At 34.7% G+C, this 26,924-nt stretch overlaps 1 protein-coding gene and 1 pseudogene across 5 annotated transcripts in view; both read left to right on the top strand.

Moving 5' to 3' along the window:
- CBFA2T2 (CBFA2/RUNX1 partner transcriptional co-repressor 2) overlaps positions 1-26,924 on the top strand; it is a 124,470-nt gene that overhangs the window by 32,657 nt on the left and 64,889 nt on the right. Inside the window, exon 1 of one of the 5 annotated variants that reach the window (XM_016162239.2) lies at positions 13,394-15,682. The exons of the other annotated variants lie outside the window; for them this stretch is intronic. The gene's annotated coding sequence lies outside the window, so the exon portion shown is untranslated. Of the gene's footprint in view, positions 1-13,393; positions 15,683-26,924 lie in introns of those variants that run through there. 5 annotated transcript variants of the gene reach the window in all.
- On the top strand, positions 635-5,506 carry LOC107519468 (annotated as a pseudogene).

Here is a 26,924-nt window from a genome sequence, read left to right as displayed (position 1 = left end):
TATCAACTTTGTGCAGCATTCAGAGGTTTCCATTGTTACCAGTAGAAGACAGCTAGTGTTAATGTTGGTTATATGTCAAAGCATCGACAGTTTCTAGTTTTAACTGTGATAATCTGAAAGTTCAGAACCAGATTTTTTTTGCAAAAGAATTATGAATTTGACAAAGTTGATCTTTGATTAGTACATTTAGCTTGATGTGTTTTTGACAGTGTATTTTTAGAAGGATTAAAATTTGAAATGGTTAATTATGATATCTTGCTTTGTATATTCATTGAACACGTATTTTTATTAGGAGTACATGTTTGGTGAGGATATCCAGTAGAAATTGTAAGTTTTCTTCTTCTTAGAGCAGTTGATAACTCCTCTTGAAATGCTTTCTTCATTTGATTTCTAGGGCAGCATCGCACTCTGCTGTTTTTCGTCTTACCTCACTGGCTGGCTCTATCGAATCTGTTTCCTTTGATGGTTTCTCGTTTTCTTTATGATCTCTTCTGCATCATGCTACCCAATGTCAATGTTTAGTACTTGACTCTCTTGTCTATCTATACCCATTTTCTTGGTAAGCTCATGGAATCACATATCGCCAGCCCATATCTCTTTCCTAAACTCTCTATTGGTTTGTCCAGTTGCCTACATGGCAGCTCCACTTGAGTATCTAATAGATAACCTCAAACTGAAAAAGTGTCCAAAGCTGAATGTATGATCTTCCCCCTCAAACAATGTCTTCCTTCAGTCGTCCCCAACTCTAGTCCCGAAGCAAAACCTTGGACTTAACCTTGACTTTTTTTTTTTTATTATTTTGATAAAGCACACATAAAGTAAAATTAACTATCTTAGCCATTTTAAAGTGTGCAGTTCGGTGGTATTAAATACATTCTCATTGTTGTGCAGTCATCACCATCATCTATCCATATAACTCTTCTCATCTTGTAAACAGAAACTCTATACCATTTAAACAATGTTCCCATTCTCCCTTTCCTCCACCCCCTGACAACTACCATTATACTTTCTGTATGATTTCGACTTCTCTAAGTATTTCTTATAAGTGGAAATTATACAGTATTTGTCTTTTTATAACTCACATATTTCATTTAGCATAATGTTCTCAAGCTTCATCCATATTGTAGCATAATACAGAATTTTCTTTTTAAGGCTGAATAATATTCGATTGTATATATACCACAATTTGCTTATCCATTCATTCCTGGACACTGGTTGTTTCCATGTTTTAGCTGTTATGAATAATGCTGCTATGAACACGGATATACACATGTCTCTTCAAGACCCTGCTTTCAGTTCCTTTGAGTACATATCCAGAAGTGGAATTAATTGCTGGGCCATATGGTAATTCTATTTAAAATTTTTTTTCAGGACTCTTCATACTGTTCACAGTAGCTATACTCTTTTACATTTCTACCAACAGTGCACAAGAGTTCATATGTTTTCTTTGGAGAAATGTCTATCCAAGTTTTTTGCCCATTTTTGAATAGAGTTGTTTTGTTCAGTTTTAGGATTTCTTTATATATTGGGTATTAATCCCTTATTAGATACATGATTTTCAAGTATTTTTTTCTATTCTGTGAGTTACCTTTTTACTCTGTGGATGGTGTCCTTTGATGTACAAAATTTAAAATTTTTCTTGAAGCCCAAGTCTGTTTTGTCCAGTTTTCCATACAAGTCTACTTGTCTATTTTTTCTTTTGTTACCCAGCCTTTAACAAAAACCTTGGAATTATCCTTGACTTTCCCCCCCTCCATTACCCATATCTAATGAGTTAGGAGATCCTGTTTGCTCTTCCTTGAGAATAGATACAGAATCTGAACAGCATCTTAATTTCATCCCTTCCATTCTGGTCCAAACCACCACCACCTCTGACCTGGCATATTGGAGTTGGATGCTGGTTGTTTTCCCTGCTTCCATTATTGCCTCACCATCTGTTTTGAACATAGTAGCCAGAATGACCAATTTAGTCAGGTCTTACAGATTCTCTGCTTAGAACCCTGTTAATAACTCCCACTTCACTCAAAACCAAAGTTTTTTTCAATGACTTTCAAGTTTTCTGAGATCGAAGACCTTTATCTTTTTGAAGTCATATACCTACTACTTTCCCAAATCCACCCATACAGATCTTCAGTTCCTTTAATAGTCTGTCTAGTCCCCATCTTGTATCAGGACCTTTTATCTAGACTTCTCTTTTTCCACTCAACCAATGGCTCATTTCTTCACTTCCCTTCTCAAAGAGGCCAGCAAACCACACTGCCCCATTTAAAATTGCATCCTGCCCTCTTCATTGCCTTTTACCAGTTTATTGCCTTCTAACATAGTGTATATGTATGTATGTATGTATGTGTATATATATATATAATATATTAGTTACTTATTTTGTTTATTGTCTATTTCCCCTTGCTACAATATAATTTCTAAAGGGGACAAGGATTTTTATTATTTTGCTTATTGGTGTATCTCCATTGCCTAGAACATTGTCTGGTACAAGGTAGACACTCAAATATTGGTTGAATAAATGAATAAATAGAATAGGAAGCAAAGGAGACATGTGGTTTCTGCTCTCATGAAGTTTACAGTTTGTAGTTTACTCTTTCCAAATGAAGTTATCCATATTTTCCATATTTTTTGTTTGGTTTAAATATGTGTAATTCATGATCTTTGTGAAATAGTAGGCATTTTAACCTCTGGAAAGCATTATTTCTTTAAAAGAATGCTGTCTTGAGTTGTGCCTTGAATTAAATGAAAATTATAAAATATTAAAATAGGAAAGCTATGTGCCAGAAAAGGTGATGACATGACAAATTTTTGAAAAATATTGTTAGGTTACTTTGGATCTTGATTCATCGCTGTGGAACACTTAATTACAAAATGTTCTATTTCCTTGCAATAGAAAGCAACATTTTTTTTTGGCTTATAAATAGGATTTGCACACCAAATGATGTTAGCTCTCGTTGGGGTTCTTTATTTCTTTATTCTTTTGCAGTCCATCATGTAGAAAAATTCTAAATTTCATTTAAACCTCAACTTCTGTGGTAGAAATCAAACATGGAAGTTTGAACAAATATCCAGTGTTGAAGCAAACGTAAATAGATATTATATTGATGCCAACCGAGGAAATATGATTAGACTTAGTCAATAAATAAATCTGTTAACATAATCTGCCACGTGCCAATTTAAATAATGAAAGCATTTCTGTAGGAGGATGTTTTGTTAAATGTCCTACAAGGCCTCTGTCTTCTGTGCAAGCCTGCCATGTGGCTGTGCAAGCCTGCCACTTAATAATAATTGGGCAATAGTAATAATAAGACTGAATTTTCTGCCTCTTAATTTTTTTTTTTGTCCATGGAAGGAGATAGTTACTTGTACATGAAACTTTAATGGGACTGCTAATATAGTCTATTTGTGACTGACACACTTTTTCCTGAATATTTGCAATGATTTCATAATAAATACTTCTGTGATGGTTCTTATAGTTTAAAAAAATTAAGATACATAGTGAAGGTTATAAAACCTGGCTTTAGTGGCCATACCTAAAAACTAAAGGAAAGAAATTTTCAGTTAATGTATATTTTGAATTTTTATTTACTCTGAAAAATTAGCTCACCATGGCCTGTTTAGATATATTTCTTTGTAATTAAAAGTTTACCACTTATAGCCCTTTGATGTGCCACTGAAGATCCTGGTGTCACCATGGGCTGCTAACCTGCCTGATGATGCCAAGATCCGAATCTTTGACCTGGGGCGGAAGAAGGCAAAAGTGGATGGCCGCGTGGTGTCAGATGAACATGAGCAGCTCTGTTCTGAAGTCCTGTGGCTGCTGGTATTTGTGTTAACAAGTACATGGTGAAATGCTGTGGGAAAGATGGTTTTCACATCTGCATGTGGCTCTATCCCTTTCATATCATCTACGTCAACATCCTGTGCTGGTGCTGACCATCTCCAGACAGGTATGTGAAGGGCACGGTGGCCAGGGTCCACATTGATCAAGTAATCATGTCCATTCGCGCCAAGCTACAGAACAAGGAGCATGTGATTCAGGGCCAAGTTCAAATTCCCTGGCTGCCAGAATGATCTACATCTCCAAGAAGTGGGGCTTTACTTAATTCAGATGTGGATAACTTTGAACACACGTTGGCTGAAAAGCACAACTCATCCTTAAATGGATGCCTGTGTGGTCAAAACACATCCCTAATCATGGCCCCCTGGACAAATAGTGGGCCCTGCATTCCTGAGAGTCTTGGTACTGCGCCCTCCTTACATCCACCAATAAATCCTATTTCCTGTCCAAAAATAAAAGTTTACCACTTAGAATAGCAAAGAAAATTAAGGTTTCATTGCCCTTTTTTAGTTTCATTTCAGAGCCAGAATTTGTTAAAAGTGTGAAATATCAGGTCTTATGAAGAGAGTTTTCAAGGAATATTGTAAAAATAAAATTTTCTATTGGAATGCAGAGGGATAATTAGAACAAACTGAAGAATTTGTAGGGTTTTCCAGCAGGATATATGAATATATACCTGTAGGTTCTATAGTTATTTTATAAAAGTAGAAACTATTACTAACCTTAATATTTTGTGTCTCCAACGGAGATGTTGATTGTATACTTGAAATGCTGAATGGTTTAATTTTTATTGAGTCTCATGTTTCTTACTCTGCCAAAAGACAGGAAATAAAAAGGCTGTTTCGCAGAAAGTTAACTTAGGTGTATATAAAAACTATAAACAGTCCTTTTTGAATGGAGGAGTTCCAACAAAACTAGTTGTAAAAATCTCTCTGAAGTGGGTATTTTCCCACTAATTTTTGTTATAAAAAGAGAAACAAAGTGGAAAATTTATAAAGAAATAATATCTCTGTATTAATTCTGGTTGTTGTATAAGTGCTAGGCCTCTTGTGAATTTTAATCTTCACCTATGGTTTTGCTTTTACATTGAGAGCCGGAATATTTGGTCTTTTAATTAGTACTGTTATCTTTGGACTTTAGTTTCCTCTGGGTAATAGACAGGCTTCAGCAATAGTTATACTTATCTTAATAAAACTCATATCTTAGGCTTTTCAACCTCAAATTTTCTATATATATATATATCAAAATAAAATCTATTTGGACTTAAAAATGAAATACAAAAAAACAAAACCATGATAGTACTAGAAGAACATATAGGTGTATGTTTTTTTATAATCTTTCTAAACGTGACATCAGAATCAGGAAAACTACTGATAAGAGTGTAATCTCAAAATAATCAAGAGAAATTACCACTTGAAAAACTTGGCTAGGGTGAAACTTCTAGAATGATGGAGTAAGGAGCTTGACAAATTGAAAAACAGATAAAACTGGACAAAATTGTTAAACAACCATTTTAATCCATTTCCCGTTTGCCGTGAGAATACTTGCCGGCACTTTGCAGCCGCAGCGTTTACTCCGAGATAACTCACAGATTACAGTCCTAACCTCACCCCCAAAGTCTGTCATGAAATATCTTGCTTTTATTTTTCTGTTCTCTTTGGTCTAGTATATCAATAGTCTTTGGAAACAAATGACATCATTCCATTCATAGCATTCTGTTTTTAGTTGCGGTATTAACATTTACAAAATACAGTAATTCTCTCGATCATTGAAAATGTCAAATCCTAGAAAACATGGCATTCCTACGCATGATGTTAACATCGTTCTCTTAACAGCTGTTAGCCATTCATTTGAAGAATCCAGTTTTATATATGCATTTCTGTTATATTGGGATTAGAGACAAGTCCTGTTTAGAAATAACTCCAAGAGCAGTTTTTACATTTTATTTTCATATTGAACACCAGTCAGATTTGCTTCAGCCTAAAAGATCATGTTTGTGTATTCAGCGAGCTGCACTTTTTTTCTAAATGGAAATGTGTTAAACTTGTATTGAATTGTTCCCATCTTTTTTACTCAAAACTCCAGAATTGGAAACAATACGAATATTCATCAACTGGTGAATAAATGCAGTGTGGTATGTCCATCTATAGAGTACTACTCAGTGATAAAAAGGAATGAAAACTGACATGCTACAACATGGATGAACCTCGGAAATCTACTAAGTTAAAGAAGTCAGACGCCAAGAACTCCATATTATATGATTCCCTTTCTATAAAATGTCCAGGAATGGCTAATTTTTAGGGATGGAGTGAGCAGATTTAGTGGTTGCCTGGGACTGTGGATGTAAATGGGATTTCCTTTTAAGAGATAAAAAGGTTTTTTGGAGGTGTTGGAAATGTTCTAAAATGGAATTGTGATGGTACAATGCTATAAGTTTACTAAAAATCATTGAATTATGCATTTAAAACAGGTAAATCTTATGGAACGTATAATGTACCTCAGTAAAACTCTTTAAAATGTTTTTTTTCCCACCCCAAAGAGTGGCCTAAGTGTAGCACATTTCTGCAGGTGGCATTTACTTGGATGGCTTCTGCTTTCAATTTATTTAGTTCAGGTGTTCTGAGAACTTGGCACCAGCAGGAAATAGAACAACGGCTTTGTTAGTTAGGGTTCGTGTTAAGATTTTAGGCACATTAAGGACACCAACCTTATTTGTTTTTAAATTTATAAACTAGGGTTCAATACATACCTGACTTAAAACCTTATAAGAATTTGAACATCCAGGTTTGTTATTTACACAAAGTCTTGTGAAAGATAGAGCTGTAATTTGACAAATAATAATTCTCTACATTGTCCTTGCAAATAGGTGCGTACCTCTAAGATGAACGATATCTTATTTGGGACAGGGCAGGGGTTGCAAAAATGGTCACAGTGTTTGGGAAAACCAGCTTTGGGCTAGTAATTTTTAATAGTTATTTACAAAGTAGTCTTGAATATATTAAGTTTTTGCCATTTCAAAAACCAGTAGCTCATCCATAAAAATCCTTAAAGAGAACATAATTCGACTTGAATAAATAATATTCATAGAAATTTAATTCAACTTTTCAGACCATATCCTCCCCTGTGCTATTTTAATTAAATGAAGGGGTCAGAGTAGATTCTAAAGCTAATGTTCCGTGGTTTGATCCTGTTAAATTTATTTTTTAAAACAAATAGGATAATTTATCCAATGAATAAGCAGTGACTGTGTTGATCAAGACATCCCCCCACACTCCAGAATGGTAATGGAGACTTGGGTCAACAAATAGCTGACAATCTTAAGTACAGCGTGGTATAATGTATGTACTATCAAGCTACTTGGATAGCACTAGGAGGGGCCATTATGAACTCTGCATGCTTCAGAAATCATCTTTCCCAAAGGCAAGACTCTTGAGATAAATCTAGAAAGATGAATAGATTTTCAGGTGTGTAGAGAAGAGCCTATTTGACTCAAGTGTTCTTAGTGAAGGAAATTGGTACACTGATTTGAGTAGAATAACTAGATTTCATCCCTCATGGTTTGGGATTCCAGCAAATGAAAACTTGCTTTATTTATTTTCTAACATTCTGGTCCCTCATTTTTAAAGATCTGCTATCGCAATTAAATTAAAATCCTGATTTTTAAATGATGATTGCTGGAGTTTGACTTGTGTCCCATAGGGCTGATGACTCAAACATCAAGAGAATGGTTTTTCAGTTTGGTTTTCAAGATCACTTGTGAATTTGATTGCTTCTCTATATTTTTTTTAAGTTGACTCAACTCATCCAAGTTTTATAATGTTAAGTGTATAAAAAATCAAATTATAAAGTCTTTAATAACTGATAAAAGTAATCTACATGTTGTCATGTAAATTGGAAAGTTAGAATGTCTTGTTTCCGAAGTGCCCCAAACCCCTGTTTTGTTTTAAGGTTATTTAACATAATGATCTCGTTATTAGACTACATACATGGAGGACCAGTTTAAACTAGACAAACTAAGAGTTTTAAACAAGGAAGAAGACTGTAGGGGTACCTCACATGTCACTAGTCCTGTCCTCTGATTGGGCAGATGAGAGGATCATCGATTTAAATAATTCACTTAGTAGCTGAATTGGAACAGTTACCAAAGGCTCTTTCTACTGAATTTTAAGAGAAAATCGGTGTCTTTTAAAACGTGTGTTATCTGAACAAGCCTGATCTCGGAAGCTAAGTAGGGTCGGGCCTGGTTAGTACTTAGATGGCAGACCACCTAGGATGACCAGGTGCTGTGGGTGTAAAAAATAAAAATATAAGGGATTGTAAGTTGACAAGGTCTTTGCAATCTGTGAGGTCAACCAAAGGTTGCCTCGCTTAAATAAAAAAAATATAAAAATAAAAATAAAATGTGTGTTGTAAATTACCTAGAAAGAAAGATACTCCATTTTCTGGTTAGCTGTATGTTTCAAACTTTAAACATTTGTTGTCAAGCCTTGTCGATCCAAGAAAGTTAAGTGAGACAGACTTCTGATGTGTAGAAGCTGAGACCAGTTGGCCTATGTTGTCTGCCTTCTACCCCCAACAAAGCTCTTTGTATAGTCTTTCCCCTTGTTTGTCACTCTACTTAATCTTTCTTCTACAGGTTTAATACTGTCTCCTCATGGTGACCTCCTTCCAGTTCTTCACACTTTCTTCACACTAGTCATGCTTCTTTTCCCATGTATTCTGTTCCCTCTGCCTGAAATACTTAAAATACTTTTTTTTTTTTTTTTAACAAACCTAGTTCACTTCTTATCTTTTAAGTTTCACTTCATCAGAGAATATCCCATATAACACACCCCTCATTAACCCTCCATCTCCCGATGTGAGGCCTGTAGTTCTCTTAATCTTTTCCTTGTGTTTTTTTCCTTTATAGCGCTTATTGTTTTATAGCAGTTCCTCAAATAACAGTGAGACCTGTATGAATTTAACTCTTGTTTAGATCAATTAGCTTCTGATAAAATTGCTTTTGTTTTATGTAGTTTAGCCATAGTTCCAAAACCTATTGATGTTGTTAAATGAGAATTTACTGTACATCTATTTGTATAATCATTCAATTATTTTTTTTTTTTCTAATAGACTGCAAGCTCTCTGTGGGCAGAGACTGTTTTTTGTTCACTATTATATCTTCAGCACTTAGCGTAATGCCTGGTCCACAGTGGTGTTTAACATAGTTGTTTGTAAAGGGCCAGATAGTAAACATTTTTGGTGTGGTGGGCTACACATTTCTTCTGTTGTCACGGGAAAGCAGCTACAAATAGACAATACGTAAAGGAATGGGCATGGTCCTGTTCTAATAAAACTTTATTTACCAAAACAATATGCAGGCTGTTGATCGCTGATCCCTGCTGTAAGTAATCATCTAATGCTATATAAATAATCATTTTCTTGGACTCTCTCATCATGCAGTCTTGCAAACTCTCCCTAGGGCCTTTATTTTAGATGATTTCATTTTTGTATGGTAGATGTTGAGGTAATTTTTAAGAAGACTTATCAGAAAATAATTTTCCCTTTAAGATATCTTTAACATTGTTATTATTTTATTGTTTAATATATTTTTACTTAATCCAATTGAAAAGTACGCCTGTACTTTTGTTAACTTTACATTTCTGTTTGAATAAATATGATTATATTAATTTAAAAAGAAAAAGATTATTTTGGTTTTTGGGTAAAGTATAGATTAAAATTTTATAATGTGTTAAGTTTTCAAAATAACACAATCTTTTTATAACCTCATGCTTGAAATTAAATATAACATTGTTTTGTTTTTAAATGACAAATTAAGATTCCAAGTATGCAAGTAAAGACTATCTATAATAGAAGGCGAATTGACTATAAGCATCCATGTTTTTTAAATTCTTTTTTGACATCATTCTTTGAAGGTCTATAGAGTCATCTTTATGTACTAGATGAGAGATTTGCTCTAATGAATATAATTCAAATGTCTAGATCTCAAGCATACTTGTAGCATCATTTTTATGCTTCCCATTAATTTATATTTAGTTATACATTTGCTTAAATTTTTAGTTAAAGTTATTGAAGGGACACTAGCTAATAAAATCATATAGGTTTCAAGTGTACAGTAGTTCAGTAATACGTCATCTGTGTATTGCATTGTGTATTCACCACCCAAAGTCAAATCTTCTGCCACCATATATTTAAATATTTAAATTTTAAGTGTTCTTACACTTCTTCTTTTAGCAATGGCCCATTATAGGTATAAAATAAACATTATATGACTAAAAACAGTTTAAAATAACTCATTGTTTTGAACCATCATGGTAGGAATCGAGATCATCAAAGTAAGAAACCAAGGAGAGACTCATGAGCAGTATCTTTAGAACTCCATGAACTGTTGCATATGTTCACTTAGTAGCTACAAGGGAGTTTTCAAACTGTTTGTTGTGAATTGGGACCTTTTCTTTTGATAAGTGTATTTGATAAAAAATAAAACTTATATAAAGAGTTGCAAGAATTATAAAAGGAACTCTCATTCACTAATTGTTAACATTTTGCCCATTTGCTTTATCATTGTGTATGTTATATATATATTTTTTCTGAACCACTCTAAGAGTAAGTGAAAGTATGCCCTTTTTGTTCCTAAATATCTAAATGTATATTTTCTAATAACAGTTTGGTAATATCTAATATCAAAATCAGGAAATTTAATACTGATGTAATACTATACCTAATGCACAGACTATATTAGAATTTTATCAGTTATCCCAATAATGCTTTTTATAAGCTCCTATACCTCCGCCCAATCCAGTCCAATCCAGGATCCCACACTGCATTTAATTGTCATCTCTTCAATATTTCTTATTCTGAAACAGTTCTTCAGGCCTGCCTGCCTGCAGTATTTTCCTTCCTTCCTCCTCTCTTTTTTTTGTCTTTCATCTTTTCGGTCTTTCTTGGCCTTGGCAGTTTTGAAGAGTACAGAATGTAAAGAATGCGTCTCAATGTTTGATGATTTCTTATCATTATATTTGGATTATGGATTTTTGGCCAGAATGCTATAGAAGTAATGTTGCATTCTCCTCCCCCTCTTCCTTCTTCTTTATGTATTCTTCTTAATGATTCATTAATAGTTATTAATGAAGGGAGGCACATGAAATTAGTTTGTCTCAGTATTGGTGATGTTAAATGTTAACCTTGATCATTTTGTTAAAGTTGGTTTGCTAGGTTACTCCACTGTAAAATTACTATTTTCCTCTTTGTGATCAAAAAGTAACTTGTAGGATATATTTTGAGACAATGTATTTTTCATCAACTTTCTATTCACTAACAGCAGTGATTTTTTACTTCCATCATTTTTTCTGTATTTACATGTTGACATCTACTAGAAGGAATAGCGTTCCCTTCTTCCATATATATGAATTCATTTCTAAAATTCAAAATTTATTTAACATATTATTATAATGCTCAGCCCGTTACTATCATTTATTTTGATGCTCAAATTGTCCCACGGTTGACCATGGCAGCTCCTTCTAACTGGCTTCAGTGTCATTTTGACATGTCCCTTTTATTTCTGAATAGTCTTTTACTTTCTTGTATAAGATGTTGCATGCTTATCTTGTAATTTCCCTACCTCACCCTGGATCTGTCATTTCTCCAAGGAGCCTTCCTGGTTTTAGTTCAAAATGTAGTTTAGAAATCAGGATCTGGATGTAAGATGTGTTCATTGCTATCAGGGGTCATTGCTTCTAGACCTTCTCAGCAAACAGGAAGTGTATGTATGAATGTGTATTTATATCTATTAATTTTAATATAAAATTAATATAAAAATCATGAGTTCGTATCAATACCGCCAATTCAAATCTAATATACTGGAGTATGTACATTCTAGTTTTCTTATAGGCGGGCATTAAAATTTTGTTAAAAAAATTGACTCCTTGATAATTTTTATTGTAAAACAACCAGGTTATCTTCAATATTCCTGATATATTGTATGATTAATTTCTCATCCTTTATTTTTAAGAGTTGATGGTATATCAACTCATGATGTGGTCGGTGAGGTAAATGAATATGTTGGTAACACATTAAACCCATAGCACACTTTAATTCTTTTTGTCTGAGTGACTTGAAAAAAAATTGGTCCCTCTTTATCAGCCAACTTTACTCAAATTTGGCTCACTGTTTAAAGAATCATTGCTTGTATTTTTCTTTGTATTATGGAAAATATCAGATCTAAAAAATGGATACTGGTGTATTTAAACACCCAACTATACAATAATCATCAGCTTGACTCTTCTGGAAGGAAATCCTAGACGCTACGTAAACTTATCAGTAAGCATTTCTGTATGTATCTCTTAAAGAAGAACTTAAAAAAATATCACAAATTTATTATGCCTTAAAAGCTTAAGGTATAATCCTTACTGTAACTAAATTGTAGTGAGTCTTAAAATTAACCCAGTTATTTCAGCGTTTATTCTTCAATTGATTTTTTACGGTTGGTTTGCTCAAATGAGAATCCAAATAAGGTTCACCCACTACATTTTTTTAAAAGTCTTATATTTCTCTCTTAATGTGTAGGTTCTCTTCCAACTCCCTTTTTCCACACTCCTGTCCCTTTTTCCTACAAATATGAGTTTTTTGTATCATAGATGTTCTCATACTTTGGACTTTACTAATTTTATTCCTGTGCTGTCATTAACATGGTTCTATGTCTCCTCAATGTTCTATATACTGGTGATTAGATCTAGAGGTTCCACCGGATTCAGATTTACGTTTTTTTTATTGTTAAGAATGCTTAACAACATTAAGGGGAAGGGGGAGGCAGTGGAGTAAAAGGGGTCAAATATGTGGTGACAGAAAGAAATCTAACTATGGATGGTGAACACACAGTGCAGTGTATATATATGCCTTGCTGTTGAATTATACATCTGAAACTTACTGGATTTCATTGACCAATGTCACCATAATAAAAAAGGTAATTAAAAAAAATTCTTTATAGGTGGTGGTATACTTTCAGTAGGAGGCACATGAATGTCCACATATGTCTCATCTCATTTTAGTGGCAGTTGATCATTACCTAGATTAATTTTTTACTAGGGATTTGCAAAATGATGTTGCAGGTATATAATTTTTGCATTTTAGTTGGATTATTTCAATAGGGATCAGTTTCATCTACTATATAGAGTTAGAATTTATATAAGAAGGCAGGTAAAATGGTTAATTCACTAGTTTGAAAACAATAAATCAATTCTCTAGTATCCTCCAAAAAATAATTAACTTGTTTTTTATAAATACATTATAAATTTTTGAATTTAAACACTTTGTTATACTTAAATCTATTGCAGTTATTATGTTATTGTTGCTCAAATTATCCCAGTTTATTTAGTACAAGCCTCTTCAGAGTCTTTGATAGCTTTATTGCTTTTTATTTATTAAAAATTATTATTATTATTATTATTTATACCTATAGCACATGGTCTTCCTAGGTGGTCTCCCATCCAAGTACTAACCAGGCCTGACCCTGCTTAGCTTCCGAAATCAGACATCGGGCTTGTTCAGGATGGAATGGCCATAGACCATGGACTGGGGCAGCCCTGGGATGCAAACCCAGGACCTTCTGCATGTAAAGCAGATGTGCTAACCACTGCATTATGGAACCACGTCCACTTTATTGCTTTTTGATATGACAGGTTTTGTACTATACCTGGAGTCAACTATTTTTCTAAAGAGTCCTGCTTTCTTTTAGTAGGAAATGGTATTTAGGTTACATAATTGGGATATGAGGCATGAAAAAATAACAGCCCCTGCCCCCTTTAAACGACAAATATTTTCTCATATAGTTCCTATTGGTCAGAATTTTGAGGCAGTTTAGCTGGGTGGTAGTGGCTAGGTTGATGCTGGCATTGGCAAGAGATTTAAGTTCCTCGCCATGTGGACCTCTTCTTAGGACTTCCTGGGTGTCTGTGACATGGTGGCTGGCTTCTCTTAGAGCAGGTTATCCAGGACAGCCAGTAGTATCTTTCGATTCATTTTCTAGACAAGAGAAAGAATTCGTTGTATGTTTGTGTAACTCTAGTGTTCTGGATGAGGATCCAGACTACCTGGTCCTGACATTAGCTATGTGGTTTAAGTTACTTAACTCTTGTGCCTTACTTTCCTGAGCTTATAGCATTGACATATAACGATATGAACTACCTTAGAGGCCCTGTGTAAGATAGGGTCTTTGTGAAGTTCAGACAATTAGAACCGTTTCTGAAATTTAGTACCCATGGTAAGCACTGGGCCTGCTGCCATTGCTATTATTACCACATCCCTGGGATGAACTAAAGACTTGAAACCTAGTCAGTAAGCTTCCCTTGACAGAAATAGTCTTCCTATTTGCAAAAATAATGCCATGACAGAAAAATCGTTTATAGATTTCCGATATTCCAAGTATGTGAGAAGATTGAGGGTTAGAGATTTATAGCCTCTAACCTGTTTGATTATATGTGTGGAGAATCTTTCATTTCTAATCTATATTTGTGGAGATTTTAGTGCAGGATATGTGTCCATGTAACATGACCCAGGAAGCAGCCAAACCTACCTCCCTTTTAACTTATTTTAAAGTATAAATTCATAGGAAGTTACCCAAAAAAAAGAAAAAGATACAGGGAGGTTCAGTGGACCCTTCACTCAGTTTACCCCAATGTAATATTTTGTATAACTAGTACAGAATCAGTTTTCAGTGATCAGTTTTTATTTAGCAGAAATTGACTGAGCAGCTATTATATGATAGGTATTTGGGGTATAAATGATTAAACTCTGACCTTGAGCAGTTCAGTCCTTCTCTCTGGGTTGCCCAATATTATATCTCTAAAAATGTGTTTTATTTTGGCCCTTCGTTGTTGGAACTTGTATTAGCAGTTTCCCTAATGATAAACATTGTTATTACTTTCATATTTGCCTGGTTCTAAAACAATTCTTATATTTCGTCTCCATCTTTCATGTTATAATCTTTACAGCATCAGAACCATGTCGCCTGCATTGTCTTATTTTAATCACGTGCCAGTTTTGCAGTGCTACCAAGTCTGGATCTGAGAGGCAGCTTGTGTGAATCATTTACATACATTTCTGTTTATATTCCCCAAATTAATTTGCAACTTTATATTTTTCATCCAATTACATGTTCAAAGATTTTAATAATTCATTTTAAGAAGGAATTTGTCATATGTATGATTTTAAAACTGGCTCAAGGAGCAGAAGCCATTAAACAATAGCAGAAACCAGACAATATGTAGGACTTTAAATGGTAATTGTTAAACATTTGAATGTTCCCAAAAATATGAGTCTGTGTGTCTGTGTATGTCTCTACGTGTTATTCCACTAGGGACTTGCATTGATAGGTTTTACACAATATCCTTGCTGTTATTGTCAGCCATAAACAAATTACACGTATTTAACAAGTTAATGTCAGATTGGCCAGGAGCCACTGGGAGGTGTGTACTTAGTGACATCAGCTGGCAAAGAGCCCTGGTAACAGGGAGGGTTGGAAGAGTAGGAGGGAGGGAGAAGGAGAGACAGAGAGACTGACTGTATCTGGGGATTCTGGCAAGGTGAAGAGCTGGTCTGTTTGGCAGGACCTTCCCATCTGGGATCCATCTGTGTTTCCCTGGAATGGGACAGGCAGCTCTAGTCAGTGAGAAATCGCAGATGTGAGAGAGCTGACACATGTCCAGCTAATGAAAGAAGGAGGAAGGCTGGTTTCGGATTGGGCTTTGAAGATTAGGAGGAGAAAAAGAGGAGCTTTTTTATATCTATTTCAAATAAATTCGGTATATTAAGAATCTGGATTGTTATAATTGGGCATTTGGGGTAAGTACATTTTAATTTAGTTTCGGGGCTAAAGTGAGCAATTCTCTGCCTTTCAAAGCTTTTTACTTATTTCAGATGATGACGATACGAATGTTTTTTGATATTTGATATATGAGTTCAGCCTTTAGTTCCTCACTGTTGTTTAGCTTCTTTATTTTGTGCACATTTCTGTATCATTTTTCATTTGCCACCTTTATATTTGAATGTTATGCTTTTTTTAAATGGAAATTTTAATCATATAATGTATGAATTCTATGGCTAGGAAAGTAGTTACACAAATATTTGTGTAAGGTATTCCACATTGGGTCTTTCTGTGATGTTTTGATGGAAATTTTTTGTTAATACGCATAATACAAAAAGGCAGTGTTAGAAAAGATGGCTCACAAAACACTCCTATTGTTATTTTATTTTAATGTATTCCGGTGAATTACAACTAAAAGATATTACAGTAAAACTAACAGTATGTTTTAAATTTAATCTATTTAGCTTTTTTTCTTCATTACATTGTACCCCATGCTGTTTTCTGTTTACTCCATACATACAAAATAAACAAGTAACATCAACAAATCTGACTTGAATTGTGAGTTTGGAGTAGTTTTGTCACGCAGTAAATTCACATGCACATAGCTATTGTGTTATATAGTCTTTGTTGGTTTGCGATGCATGATTTAGCCTTTTGCTATTTCTGTACATTGTATTCATGTTTTCCAGGTCTCCAAATCCAGACAGCTATGGGAAGAGTTACACATACTGTATAGCCATTATTTACTAGTTCTCTGATCTCAAGCAAGCTACTTATTCACTTTTAGTTGCTGTTTTGTGCAATTCCTCCCTTATGTTATTATGGGGAAATTTTGTCTGGCACATAGAAGGCATACAAGTTAGTTTCAGAAGTTTCTAAATGTTCATTATTCTGCTGTGATTGGTTCCTAAGCCATTTGCATTTTTAATTTCAAACTCAGGCTAAGGATGGTCTTGTCTGTATAACTCTAGTTTTTAGGGTACGATCTTTTCACTATACCTACCTCCCAGATCATCTGTATGTTATAAATGTGATATGCTATCTTTGTTAAGCCTAACTAAGATGATAAATGATTTAGAAAGCATTCTAAGTATTGTAATGCAAATTAGCCTTATACAGAACTTGAAAAAAGTCAGCAAACATGAATGAGTGAGATACCGAATTACAGTTTTGTGACAGCACCATTTAAATTGTATTTTTTTTTACCTTGAAAATTCTACTAGCTTTCAAATAGGAACTTTAAAAAGTACTTTTATTCCTTAAAGTTCTTCAACCTTCACTTATGTCAGCTGAAGTTATTTTAAGAGAACAGTACAGTACTATTGAATTTCTTCAGTTTTGTAGTCAATTTCTTGAGGTAGGGGAGAGGCAGGGGAGACTTTTTTAATGAACCTTTTAAAATAAGTATTCCCTTATGCCAAATTGACTAAATGATTTCATAAGAATTTCGAGTTTCTGTTTTGATAGGTGCAATGTTTAGCATCTTTGGGGACTTGTCTGAATATTTGAGAGTATGTAGTGTTTATACTGAATTTACATGATAATCCTTCAGTGAGCAAGTACTTTTTATTGCACTCTAGGAGACATACGCCTAGATTGGAAAAAAAAGGACTTAATGCTGAAGTGTAGTGTAGGCTGGGGTCTGCATGCTGTGAAGGTGCTAAAAAATTTGCATACTGCTGTATGTGTATACTAGGAATACTTTTGGTGCTACAGTTTAAGAAGCTTAAAAAATGATAAATAATATGCATTTTAAGATGTGAAGATCCACTGAATGCAAATATATGTGGTTGATTAAAAATCCTACAAGGACTACACAGTTCAGGAGAGTACTGCTTGCTACTGAGGTAATAGCCAAGGTATCTTTGAGTTGAACACTGGAGGAAATTATAGCCCTTTCTGAAGACTATTTAAAGTATTCCTAGAAAGTATCCCTAGAGCTTTGCCACTATGAAGAGAGGAACTCTTTGAAATTGCCTTCTAGGAATGATCCAATCAAAGTATTTTTTTTCATATCAAGGGGCCATGTTGGACTAAAGGTATGTGATGCAATAATATCAATAAACTAGGAGATGAGGATAATGACATTTAAATTGCATCTTTGGAACATCAAGAGAGAATGCTTTGGAGTTTTAATGAACATTTTTTTTTTTGTATGCCTAATTGGAAGAATCCAGGTGAATCTGAAAGATTGGTCGGAAGAATCCAGGTGAATCTGGAAGATTGGTTGGATCAGGTATTTTAAGGACACTCAGTGCTAGAAGTGCAAGAAAAATCAAGGAAGAATAATGGAGCAGTAAAATGTCTGCATGCCCCAGAATTGAATTCTTCAGTAGGTGGCTAGGCTTGGATTTGAATTGTCTTCCGACTTTCCAGGACGTTTACTTCATAAACATTTTTCGATTGCCTGTTGTGTGTGATAATATGGTAAAGGATTTTTTAAAAGTCTCACAGAGAAGATAAAATATACACGAATGCACGAAAATGGATAAGTCTTGGAAATTACTGCTGACTTAGGATTCAGAACTGTCTTGGAAGAGGTAGCATTTGATAAGAACTTAGTAGGACAGGAAGGATTTGGACTCATGTTTGGAAGAAGAAGCATAGTGGGTGGATGAAATGGTTCACTTCCCATTAGACGCCAGTGCCTTAAACCAGACTTTGTCAAATGCGTAGCTACACAGTGTTAATTTCTACTGTTTTTTCAGTTACATCTAGCTTGTCTCTGTCTTTCCAAATCCAAGAGAAATTGTTTGCTACTGAGATGCATACTTATATCCATATACATATCCTCCTACCCTCTTTTTATAGTATAAAACTTGTGATTTATACCAGGTAGCTCTAATGTAAAAGGTTTCTACTATGATGGACTGTATGTATGGGTTGTTTAATTTTCCCTCCAAGTTCAGGTCAGTAAATATAGGAGTGAGTGGTGGCTGTATCTTGCAGAAAAACAACCCACTCTAACTGGTTTTTATATTCTCACTAGTTGATGGGCTTTCCAAACAACATTTAGATTTTAAGTCCCATGTGGCATCACATTTATTCTGGGAAACTTAAAATGCATATGGATTTACTTTTCTAAAGCATCCCAAAACCTGCAAAAACAACTTTTTGTGCTTTGTTTAAAGCAGCAGCTAGTGGAAATCCTGTTATTTATTCTTGGGCAGTTTGTTAAAGATGCCTGGCAAGATGGGGTACAATTCTGCATAGAATGTATATGTACATATATCTGCAGTTCTCATAACTGGACTTCTGATGGGAATAGAATATGCATTTTCATTTGGTTATGGTCATTAGGACAGGTGAAAGGTGGTGAGCAGATGATGTGTAGGCTTTGGCATTAGGCTGTGTGACCATGAGCTAATTGAACGAACCTTCACCTCTAAGCCTCAATTTTCTCACCTGTAAAATGAGAGTAAAAATAGCTGTTATTGTAGGTTCTAAGGATTAAATTAGAAAGTAACAAGCATGATACTTGACTGCATGAATACTCAGTAAAATTTATCTTTCCCTGTGATTTATTTTTTAGTTCTCCTTAAACATCGAAGTTAATAACTAAGTTAAAATGTGTTTCTTATTTTCAGTAAGTCTCTTTTCAGACTGACAGGGAACCAACCTTGCTTTCTTAACTAATTCTTAGTCACGAGAGAATGCACCATCCTTAAAAACTCAAACCTGTTGCTGTGTGGCAAGCTGTTAATGTTTAGGGACCTTACATTACATACCCTGCTGGAAGAGCTGGGGGGATGGGTTGCCTTGTGGATGACAGATGTGCCCTCTGCTGCAGGCGGCGCGTGCCGGCTCTGTCCCTCTGCTCCCAGCACCAGGTGCAGCCATTGTTCTGGCTGGTCTCTCTTCATCCGGCCTCGTCTGTTACTCTGCTCTTTCTAGCTCATTGTTTCTGTAGGAAATTAGCATTAAAAACCCATCTGAAACCCCCATGTCCCTCAACTGCAGGTGACTGCCATTGGCCCCAGCTGCCACCCTTGCGCTTGATTACTTCCATATGGGTCTGTGCAAAGAAGTAGTAGCCATTTATTGATTTCCACCACAACCCCCACCTCTATTACTCAAACTATAATACCCTGAAATCTATTAGACCCCCAATAGGCTGTATAGCTCAGTTGGCATTACAACTGTGATGAACGTTTTACAAGCAAAACTAATTACACCCTCTTTCTTCCCCTTTACCACCTCCTACCTAAATATTAAATGTAAAAAAAAAAAGCCAGAGTGTCATAAGTAGAATAGTAAATCTTTTAGATGGAGATGGATCTGTTTCTGAGTAGTAAAGCTTTTAGACTTTGGATGGGCTTTTATGGAAAATTTTAGTCACTGCTTTGAATATTTCATACCACACCCATAACATTCAAGCAAACCATGGCCCAGTGGGCCCCTAGGGTGGGGGTGGGAGACATACAATTTTTGGTCACTTGCCGTTTGGTTTATTAAATTCAATCGGGATGGGCAGTATGTTAGGTAAGTGGCCTCGTCTAAAATGATAATATGTTTTGTGGGAAAACCACATGCAATCAGAATTAGTTAAATTCTTTAATTTCGCATTAGTTGTTTGTTTGCACAAATTGCTCTTTTAGTTTTTTAGGATAAATACCACAGCAAGGAGGTTGGTGTCCTAGACTTCTTTCTTCATCAGTAAACAAATTAAGTATTCTGTTGTGGTTATTGGTCTAAGTCAAGATTGTCATCTCAAAGAGGTTACCAGGCTTAAAACCCTAAATCGAAATTGTTATTGGCTCCTGATGAAATGTATTGTGACCTTGACAAAATCTCTACCCTTATCGATGAAGAATTACCTGGTCTTATTAGCCTTTACAAGTAAACAGCCCAGAAAATCGAGAGGTAATTAACCTAAGATCTTTTGACTGCTTGTGTTTAGCAATGAAACCAGTCTTAAGTCTTAAGTTTACAACATTTTAAATTAAGTTATTTAATAATTTTGATATGTAAAGTAACAATTTCAGTATTTTGAGCTTAGCTGTATGATGTTTATATCATAAGTAATTATGGAACTAAAGGCCATTCTATTGGGGAAATATCCTTTTGCCTTTCTTCTTTTCTTTTTCTTTCTTTTCTGGAATTTGGAGTTTAAAAGGTCTTAGAATTTGAAGAGCCCATGGCAGCCAACATTTTACCTGATTTCTCTGAAGGCCAGCCTCTAGGTAAAGCTGTGATTACATTTAGAACAGGTTAGGATTTGTAGTTTTTGAAGAGTCTTGAGAGATTTTAATTTGCCCCCTCATTTCACTAGGGGAGAAATGGAAAGGCAAGGCAGGAAGGGTGAGAGTTGAGATTTGACACTGAGTCTTCGGACTCCAAATTAAGTGTGCTTTCATTTGAAGTTTGGAGCTAGTAAAATTGGGACTGTAATGTAAACATGATGTGGCTATAGATATTATTTTGAGGTGTGTACATTATCTTTAGTTTTTCTTTTTGGTGCTCATGAAGAATGGGATTTTCCTTTAGTGGCCTATCTGAAAAGTAATATGATTCTTCTTTATCATACTAGGCACTGCAGATACAAAGTTGAATAGGAAAAGGAGTTTGCAGTCTAGTGTGAAACTAATTTTCTCTTCAGCTCCAGGTATGGTATAAGTTGTCCCTTACCATTCCTGGGGCTTAATATGCCACGATGAAGCTAACAGTACCTTTTCTTTATTTTGACTAGAAAATGCATTTTCACAAATGAGCATTCTTCTGTTGCCCTAAGTAGAGAATCACAGCAAATAGCCAGGTGTGCTTTGCCCAAATAACATTTACAGTAGAGATTCTTCAACAGGGCTGGGACTGGGGTGAGGAAAATGGGTACCTAGGTGAAAAACTTGAGAGACTCATTCCTAGGTCAGCCCTGCACTTAAATTTTGGGTCTTAGGCACATCACTGTCTCGTGTCTTCCCTGCCCTACTCTTCAGCATGTGTAAAGTAGGAGGAGGATTGTTTCCATCTTTATTATGGAGCATGAATAATATTAAAGTGTTTCATTGCCTTTCCAAGCCAAGGGAACCATCTCTTAACACCTGATTTTTAAAAAGTATTTAGAGGAGGGTCTTGGAGAATCAATCAGTGGTTTGTCTTGGTAATTCTGTTTTCTGGAGTCAGTTTCAAACACTGTAACACAGATTTTTGGGGATCCTTCAACCTTTTGGTTTCTTTTTAATGTACCATTTTAATTTCTCACATTTTATATACCCAAATCAATATATACACTGAGCTGGACAAATGAAAATAATGGGTGGGTTCGAAGATAGACTTCCATACTTTACATTTTCTGCTTTTTGGGGAATGATTACTTAACGCCTTGCAACTGCAATCTTCCTGTGGCTTTAACCACATCTATATACTGATGACTCAAAAATTTCTATCTTTGAATCATATTTGTCTTTTTAGCTTCAGTATTGTCGCACTGCCTAATAATGAACATTTTCACATATGTCAAACTTGTTGGTTATGTTATTCAAATATGCTATAGCTTCAGTCTTACCAATATTTAAGAAAGATGTGTTAAAACCTTCCACTGTGATTGTGTGTTTTTTCATTTCTCTTGCAGAATTTCAATTTTTAATTTGTGTTGTTGGGTACATACTTTCAGGGTTATTATATTTTCCCAATGAATCACTCTTTTATCATTTAGATAATGACCTTTTTTTTTTTTTTTAGCCCTAGTGCTTTTTGAATTAAAACCTGTTTTCTCTAATATTAATATTGCTAATCCATTTGTCTTTTTTCATAACCTCTCAGTATCATTATGGTTTAGACATGAGTCTAAGAATATCAAATACTAGGATTTTTTAATTTAATTTAAAAATATTATTTTACTTAGTAACTTTGATCTATTGATATTCAGTGGGTTACTGCTATATTTAGACGTACTAGAATCATTTTAAGTTTTTTATTTTTCCATTTAGTTCCTTCTTTTCCTTAGAGATTGAAAATGATTTTCTATATTTCTTTTTGAATGTTAGATTTCTATTGATGTTTATTCTTAAAATTTTTTGTTAAAATTTTAACATGTACATTTATGGTCTAAAATGTTAATTCACATACTCATTTTTTTTTTATAGAGATCTTTAAATACTTCAAATTCAGCAGCTTATCAATATATTACTGTATAGGATTTAATATCCATTTGTGTTTTACTCAGCTGCTAGTCAAAAGAATAATTACTGTTTTTACAGCTAATATTAATTTAGGTTTACTAATATATATCAAATTATCTGCTCATATTTCATCTTTATTATAATTTTTTCTTTTAGGTCAATTTTTCTTCCTGCCAAAAGTACCTCAGTTAATAGTTCTTAGAGAAACAGTCTGTGAGTGGTAAACTCTTTATTGGTCTGAAAATATCTTCATTCTACTTTTACTTGAATGTTGATTAACTGAGGTTAGAAGTTAAAGCCTGACAGTTATTTTCCATCAGCAGCACTTGGGAGTGGTGATTTCTGTTGTTCTGGGAAGTGCGAAGTCAAGTTGGTTTTTGTCCCTTTGTCAGTTATATTTTCTCTCTTTAGTTGTTTCTAAGATTTTCTCTTTGACTTTGGTGGTTTTAGTTATACTGTGATGAGGTAAGTTGTGGATTTATTTGTGGTCCTCAGGACTTTGTATCTTACTTTAGCCTGAGGGTTCAAGCATTCAGATCTGGAAAATTCTCATCTGTGATCTCTTGAGTAGTGGTTTTTTTTCCTCACTCTCATTTGTCTCGTAGAATTTGTGCTAGGTTTATGTTGGACCCTCTTATGCTGTTCTTCATGTTTCCTGTCCTTTCTTTTGCATTTTTACCATCTGTCTTTGTACCACATTCTAGGTGACATCTTCAGCACTATCTTCTAATACTCCATTTTTTAACTACATCTGATATGCTCTTCAAAATGTTCATTGGGCATTTTCTTCCTAGAATTTTATTTTTGGTGGTTATTGCATGATGATTATTTATTTATTATAATTACTTATAAAAGTTGATTCTTAAAATGTCCAACAGTCTCCAAGGCAACATTTCATTCTATCTATAGGTGGCAACAGATGTTATGGCAGGAGAAATCCAGATGTTAAAACAGGAATGGAGTTAAGGAACACCATTGCCCCTGGCACAAGGAACAGCCCCCTTTTGCTTTTTTAATTTCACTTCTGGCCAGGGGGCCCTTCCCTGTGGCCTTTGCTTTTGGTTCCTGAAGTTTCCGCTCCTTTTTTTTTTTTGCTTCTGCTTGAATGCTTATCTCCCTTGCCTGCTTCTTGGGCTGTTCCAGGTGCTTTTTGCCACCTTCGTGACCAGACATGGTGCCTACCACCCTTTATTTAAGTCGCTTAAAAATACGCTTTAAAAAACCCAGGTTCTTTTCTCATTTTTTAATCTCCTTAATCACTTTTAAAGTTAACACAAGATTCATTGAAGTATGATCTATACACAGTAAAATTCAGTTAGATGAACAGGTTTATGAATTTTGAGAAACACGTAGTCACCATCGAAGTCAAGGTATAGAACACTTCCATCGCCCCCCAAAAGTTCACTTGTTCCCCTTTGTAGTCAATCCCCCTTCCCCCTCATCTCAGCCCCTGCCAAATGTTAATGTTATCTGTTCCTATAGTTTTGCCTTTTCCAAAATGTCATAAAAATTGAATCATATGGTATGTGGCTTCTTTCACTTAGTATAACACATTTGAAATTCATCCATGTTGTTACATATATTAAACTTTTGTTTTTACTGCTGAATAGTATTCTATTATGTAATAATGTGACCAGCCTTTACAGTCTTTCCTGCTCCTAGGAGACCCCTCAGTTTTGCTTTTCTGCATAAGTTTTAGAATAAGGTATGTAGATTATGTAGTAGTATGGCATTAATGCTAATTACTTTGGTAATTAAACTGGCAATATACATGAATATCCTATCATAGCAATTACACACTTAAATATGTAATGCTAAGAGGGAATGATATCTTTAGCTTACTCAAGTGGTTTAGACAATAGGTAGAAAGCTGTGTAGGTAGGTAAATAATGAGAAAAAGATAGAGAATTAATGAATTTAGATGGATGGTATCAAGGGAGTGAGATTTTTATTTTCTTGCAAATTAAGTTGGGATGTGAGTACCAACAATAGATTTCCTTAATAAAAGAGAATTAGATAGTGAGTGGTCAGTTTAGAGCTATCTTAAGCAGTAAGTTGAGCTGTTCTCAGATAGAGAAAAGCTCGAATGGTGGAAGTGAATTTGATATGTTCAATGAATAGAAATAGACAGTGTAGTTATAATGTAGTAGAGAAAAAGGGATAGAGAAAAGTTAAATAAAGACCACTCTTCCTGTGGTATAGAGAAAGGATTATATGGGGGCATGGCTGAAAGGAGCAAGACCAGAGTAAAAAATGATGTTTGGATCAGGTTTGTGGCAGTGAAAGAGAGATAATCTGCTTTGGGTTTTTTTGGAGATAAGTTGAGTTTTCTGAATTTGTTGATGGGTTAAATATTGAGAAAAGAATACTGATTTCAAATAATTATCACATCTGCTCTCCTTGTTATTAGTTCTTTAAGTATTAAGTCCCACTGTGTGTCACGCACTGTTGTAGGTATTGAAGGTATATCAGTGAATAAAGCAAAGGTTTTATCTTGATGGAGATCTACCAGGAGAGACAGTAAAGATGATTAGTAAGTAATATATATATATAATTTAAAATATGTTATATATATATTTAAAATGTTTGATATATATATATGTTACAAAAATGAAAAATACTAAGGAGAAAGGGAAAGGATTTAAGAAAATCCATGTCAAGATGAGGAAAGTTTATAAAGGGTTGTTAAGGAGGGTCCCTCCTGAAAAGGTGATGATTTGGGGAATGCAAGGAGATGATGGATTAGCACTTTTTTTTGTGGCACACTGCACTGCTTCTCTTTTGAGTACATATTACAATGAAGATTGTGAGTATAATCTTGACTCTACATGTGGGGCATAATCTTGACTCTACATGTGATGTTGCATTTATCTTTTTGCGCATAGGCAGGAAATCACCACAAGAGGCTAAAGAATTTGTAGTAAAGTTTGAAGAAGTAAGGGTTTTGTTGAGGCATGGAAAGGTTCATGTGAAATAGTCATATATAATAGGGACATATTTGATAACAAAAATACACTTTTTTTCCTTAAAATAATTTGCAGAGTCTTTTTGCTTTAATATTTATTTGTATCCAAATGGAGTTGAGGTGACATACAATAAAGGCAGATTAAAAAACAGCCTTTAAAAATAGCAGAGGATCAAGACTCAAGGAATTTGGAGAAGGATCCTAAGTGGAGTGAAGCTGTTGCCACTGAGCCCCGCCCTAACCTTTTAGCTAAAACAAAAAGAAAAAACCCTGGATTGGTACCTTGTTCTCAAGTGATTAGAGAAACACATACCTAGGAGAATCTTTTATCTTACCATAGTGTATCAGGAAAGGTGTGCTGTGAAGAGATGATAACCTAGGTCAGTTCTTCATGTATGAATAAAAGTTAGTCTGGAGAAGGTGGAGAGAAGAGTCCCAGTAAAGTATGAGGTCAAAGGGAGGGATAATGAGACTGGAGAGATGGTCAATGTCTTGGTTAGACAGGTATTCTGTGCTATATTCAGGATCCCAGACTTTATCCTGTATAACATAGAATTAGGACTCCTGCAGTTTTTTGTTTTACGCCTTTTTTTTTTTTTTTTTTTTTAAAGCAGAGAAATGTGATTTGGTTGGCATTTTCAATAATGGAGGCTTTGGGGCAAAAAGTGGATTTCAAGGGAACAGTCTTAGACCATTTTGAGATGATTACTGTAGTCAAGGCAAGAGGTGGTAAAGATCTGAATTGACTGTTTTCAGTGGAATGGAGAGGGCCAGAGGATTTGAACTTTTATGGGGAGCTGAGTTGGGAGAGTGGGAGGTAATGCAAGGTAATGATTGGATTTAAAATACAAATGAAAATGAAAAGACTGATTAGTTGTATTTAATGTAGCCTATAAAGGGTGTTGGTACAGTCAAAGGAAGATTTAAAAGGGGTGAATAAACTTGGGTACTGTATGTGTTTTATTAGACATTTGGCGGTGGCAAAATAATTTCTAAAATATTTCTAGCAACTTTATTTTCATTTCTATCTGCAGGATGAAAAAGTAAATTCTGGGGTTCTTTTTGATTAAATTAGCAGACCATATGGTGTTTACACAGACTGACTGCTATGCGAGGTGTCTGTGTTATTTTTCTCTT

The sequence above is a fragment of the Rousettus aegyptiacus genome, unplaced genomic scaffold (genome assembly GCF_014176215.1).
Source record: "Rousettus aegyptiacus isolate mRouAeg1 unplaced genomic scaffold, mRouAeg1.p scaffold_m13_p_12, whole genome shotgun sequence".
NCBI lineage: Eukaryota > Metazoa > Chordata > Mammalia > Chiroptera > Pteropodidae > Rousettus > Rousettus aegyptiacus.
Note: the sequence above shows the minus strand (reverse complement) of the source record. Positions and strands in the feature narration are given on the sequence as shown.